The sequence below is a fragment of the Apis dorsata genome, unplaced genomic scaffold (assembly GCF_000469605.1).
Source record: "Apis dorsata unplaced genomic scaffold, Apis dorsata 1.3 scaffold_99, whole genome shotgun sequence".
Lineage (NCBI taxonomy): Eukaryota > Metazoa > Arthropoda > Insecta > Hymenoptera > Apidae > Apis > Apis dorsata.
The window spans coordinates 404,099-409,152 of NW_006263397.1; the positions used below are offsets into that span (position 1 = coordinate 404,099).

The following is a 5,054-nucleotide window of genomic DNA, read 5'->3' on the forward strand; positions in this document are numbered from 1 at the left end:
AGTAAGTGAATGAGTGGATCCAAGTGGAAGTTGGTAGGAGAAGGATCGTCAGGGCGGCACCTGACCGGAAAGCGTCACAGTCACCGCATTCAGCCTCGTTCTTTCCTTTCCCTTCCCCTCCTAGCTTCACCTCTTTCTTCTTTCTTCCTTCGCCACCTCCTTCGATGAAGGGTTGCTACTCGTCCCTTCTACCTTGACAATCTACAAGCCAGAGAAGTCTCGTCCTTGGCGACATTATGAATGAATGAATGAACAAACTGAAAAAGAAAAATTGTCTTCTCAATATTTTTAAAAATTTGATCAATTACTGTGCAACATATTTCCTTGTCACAATTTACTTTCTACATTTCCTTCTTCAAATTATTTTCAAAATTTAACCGATTATTTTATAAAAACTTCGTTCCCAAATTTTCTTTCCATATTTCATTTTTAAAAATCATTTCAAAAATCTTTGTCAAACTAAAGTTTTCTAATCTATAGACTATAGAAATTTATACAATAAATTTAAAAAATCGTAATATTCATTAATAATTTGGATAATCCGATGAAAAATAACGATTTATGATAATAGTTATAGCTAATTTATCATTATTTTTCATCGAAGATCGCCGCTCCTGCAAGAAAAAAGCGAATTTCATCAATAATGCGCATAAACTCGAGCAACGAGGGAACGTCAATCTATAAAAGCGTATGACGGTAGCAAAAGATGGCACGACGAAGGGAGGAGACGAGGAAGACGATAGTCGTAGTCCACGAGGAAGGAGTGGAGGAGGGGACGAGTAGGTAAGGACATATAATAGCAGGATGTTACAACGCCCGTGTCCGGTACATAAGTATCTGGTTTCATAAATGAAAGTGTCTTCATTCATAGATACATATTTCCATACAATTGCCGCTATTGGTTCGTATCTTATGATATCGCCATTATGTGTGGGCCGGTGCATTACATATGTACATAACACCATTATATACAAATTCCTAGTAATGCGCTGCTACTGCTGCATTAATGATAAAGTTGTTTAGATATCGCGATATTTCAAGTTTGCAAGAAAAAATAAAAAATAAAAAAAAAAATGCGTAAAACATCATCAAAAGTATCCGTATATCTTCGATATTCGATCAAACACACATGATGTCGCAGAATATTCAGGCTCTTGTTTCAATTCAGAAAATTAGTTAAGATAATAAAACGTTATACAATAGTTTCATTAAAATTTGATCAACAGAACATTTGATCAACAAAGCATTAACTTTCTTATGATTAAAAAGATTTAAAAATAATAATCACTATGCAGCTAAAAAAATATTAATCAGAAGTCATAAGCTATGATAATATATATAATGTCTCTTGATTGTGCAATAGTTAACTTGTAACTCTAAAATAAATGGCAGGAAACTTTGCCTGAAAATATAGAAGACTTTAATAAAGTTTATAAATGAAATAAATATAATATAAAATGAAATATATTTATAATATTATATACTATATAGTACTATAAATAAAATCACTATTACACTATTTCAAAATAAGAAGTATCTCTTTCCTTTATTAAACTATTCATGAAATTGATTCTCCAAGAAACTCGTACGCAATATACTATGTACTTCATCTTATCTTTAAAGAAATAAAATCCAATCAAAGAGAACTTCAAATCCAATCGAAATAGAAAAAAAGCAAAGAAACGATCGCGTGCGTTTTACAGAAGGGGCCGCGCAAGGATTCCTGTTACGCGTTCCCTCCTTATATCGAATAAATCTATCTTGATGACGCCAGCGCGCACGATGGACGCGCCCTGTGAGCTAGGTAGGAAGTCATCCTTCCTAGCATCCAGAGTCCACACAGGAAATCTCGGACGCACCCACCGAAACAGCCCGCCCCCTCCGTCGGAGTCGATTTAATGTTTCGTTTCCTCTGTGACGACAAGAAGCTACAATTTTATAGAACCAGCCGCCCTACGGCACAAACCCTTCACGAGGGGAAGACGCCATGTATACCAACTGATTCACAATTAAATCTTTGTCAAACTTTTTACTTTCTTGCGGCTGGATGTGAATGAGAAATCATTTAAACGCTCGTTTGAATCACGATGAAAAGTGAGTATTTGTAAATATTTGAAATAGAATATATAATTATTTTAAAGAATAATTTTATTAATAAAAATTGAATTCTTTAAAAAAGAAATTGTAGTAACATATTGAATATATAATTCTTACAATTCTAAATTCTTCCAGAAATTAGCCCTTTAATAAATTGGTCTCGATATCTGGCTCTTTTCAATATTAATATAAATCTTTATCAATCAAACTTATTTATAATCAAATCACTTTATATCAATTCTTATATTGAAAAATGCTGTTAGTCGCAAGAGCATATCTGGATAGTTCGTTAACATGTACTAGATACATAGAGAATGAACGATGGAAAAATACATATCTTGCCAAGATAAATTTTATAAAATAATACCTTTTATGGGGCTGCATATTCATTTTTCCGGAGGGTCCTCCCCATGGTTCCTGATGTCCCGACCGAGTCGTCTACATATGTATGAGCTTTTGCAGGACTCTGTTGGTCATGCCTCGGCGAATCGAGCTTTCTACCCTTCATTTTTGTTGCCAGTGTTATATGTACTACCAGTGGCCCAGAGCTGAATAAACAACTGAGACTGACCTGAGAAAAAAATCGGGTAAATCGAATGATTAGAATGATTACTCTTCGCCTTCTTTTCTTCCTTTTGTGTGTAAACTACATAACGATACTCAATTTTTGAAATTCTACGCAAATTAATGTGCATTATTGAAAAAATTTTTGAATGTACATTACTTTAATATTTCTTTTTTTTAAAGCTATATTTATCTTGTTTTCTTTATTAACTATACAAAAGAAACAATAAAGAATTATCATTTCAACGAACCATCAAGTTTGTAAAACAAGAGAAATCAAAATTGTAAACTTGTATCGCTACTAAAGAAATATGAAAAATTTATATGAATATTTGAAATAGAATTTAGTATACAATATTTAGAAAAAATTTTAATGTTATCGAATTACTTAATATCGTGATCACTTTAAACAGGAAAGTTTCTATTTTCTAATCTACGCACATACCCTAATTATTAAACGACTATGTGGTCTATCCAGTTCTAGATCAATATCAAAGACACAGTTACCCGTTGCAATTAAAAAGAAGGAAGAAGCCCCAAGAGTTTTCTCAAAACTAAAACCGTATCCTAAACAAAGCGTGACGAAAAGTCCGGGGGCCGACATAAATCTCGTGTATTCTCTTTTTTACAGCGTACAGGACGACGACGGTCAGTTTCCCTCGGCATCTAAGAAAAGCAACGCGCTCGTTCGCTCGCTTGCATTAAAGAGCAATTAGCTGCGGCTCGCGAGCACGCTGATGCCCGGAAGCGATAGAAGCGGGCCGCGCGTGCCACCCTTACCTTTTCTTCGTCTATGAACGTATTACTTGTTCACGTTCACATACATGATCTCGTCCAGCCGTTTTGCCTGCAGGCTCGCCTCACCAAGCGTTCCCTTCTTACTAACTTTGCTACCAGAATTATTCACCTTACCGATATTTCAAAAACATACAGATAAAAGATGAGTAATCTAAAAAGTTAAATTATGTTAGAAATATATTATAAAAAATATATTTAAAAAAAGATAATGATTGAAGTTAGAAAACTTATTTTTTCTTATTTTTCAGATAAAATTATTCTATTTTATATATTATTTTATATTATTTTATTAATTTTATAGAAATATATAAAAAAAAGACAATTGTATATATTCTTTTATAAAGAAGTTAAGATGTATAAAAAAATATGTTAAAAAATAAATTCAATAATTAAAATTGAAAAAAATTTAGAATGTAAAGTATAAATGTTTTTTTTTATCATTATAACATAATAATATTGTTATAACAAGCATATATAAAAATAACAAAGCATATAAAAAAAGTAATAGTACTATTTTTCTTCTGTTAAATTTTTATAAATATTGATTAACCATTTTTGTTCCATTATTCTCCACCAAATTATTCTATATTCTATATTCTATATTCTACTGTGTCAAATAAACTTGTACATTACAAAATAGATGACATTAATGAAAAAATAGAAATATCTATTTAGATATATATTAGAAATGTATATTATAAATGTATATTAAAAATTAAATATAAATTAATTTCAATGAAAAAAACATTTTATAAATTATTTTTATATTATAATATTACTTGTTTTAATATTTCGATATTATTTTATTATTTATTTATTCCGTATTATTAATAATTTGAGTTCAAGATAAAAAGTAATAGAAGAATAATCTATCAAATAATCTATTTTCATAGAATTTCCTAACCTAAGAATAGTATTCACTTCCTACAATATATTCACTTCCCATAATACTTACCATAAATAAAACATCAAAAGTTTCTTGATTCTTTTTTATTCTAGGTTCTTCGATGTCTCGATTTGCTCGACGGCGTAACAATCTATTCAATTACCATCGTAGATAATTATTATCACGGAAACTGCATTGCTGGGCCTCATTGCCCCAATCCTTAATTAACCGTCGGGCAGACGGGTAATTGGTACAAGTTGATATACAACACCCAATCCATCGGTAAGAACGAAGTTGACACGTGATGAATAACGTACACATGGATTATAATATTAAACTCGTATCCTTTTTTTTCCTCCGAATAATCGTAACGAAACATAAGCTAACTTGATAAGAAATAGTCAAATAAGAAATTGATAATCTTCTTTCACATGCATCAAATATTATAATAGGTTGTAACAGATTTTAAAAATGTTATCAGAAAAATATTGATATTTTAAAGTTTTCTTTAGGTTTTTTTAAGTTTTTAGATCTTTTTTTTTATTTGAGAATAGTATAATCAAGTTTTGTGTTCATTTTTTTTACATTTTATACTTATTTATATTTTCAATTTAAAGAAATTTAATTATTATATAATATTATTTAAAATTTTTAAAAGAGATAATTTAAATTTTAAGAAATATATATATATATATATATATATATATTA

The 5,054-nt window shown here is 30.2% G+C and overlaps 1 long non-coding RNA gene across 3 annotated transcripts; it reads right to left on the reverse strand.

Moving 5' to 3' along the window:
* Nucleotides 1–6: 6 nt before the first annotated feature.
* LOC102676638 lies at nucleotides 7–4,814 on the reverse strand. 3 transcript variants are annotated; one of them, XR_421210.2, is made up of 5 exons: nucleotides 4,415–4,814; nucleotides 3,442–3,610; nucleotides 3,169–3,327; nucleotides 2,465–2,668; nucleotides 7–257 (listed from the first exon to the last, which is right to left on the reverse strand). It is a non-coding gene; the product is annotated as an uncharacterized LOC102676638 (long non-coding RNA). The 3 variants fall into 3 exon arrangements; XR_421211.2 differs by lacking the exon at nucleotides 3,169–3,327; XR_004149899.1 differs by having other exon boundaries at nucleotides 3,169–3,610.
* Nucleotides 4,815–5,054: the final 240 nt, after the last annotated feature.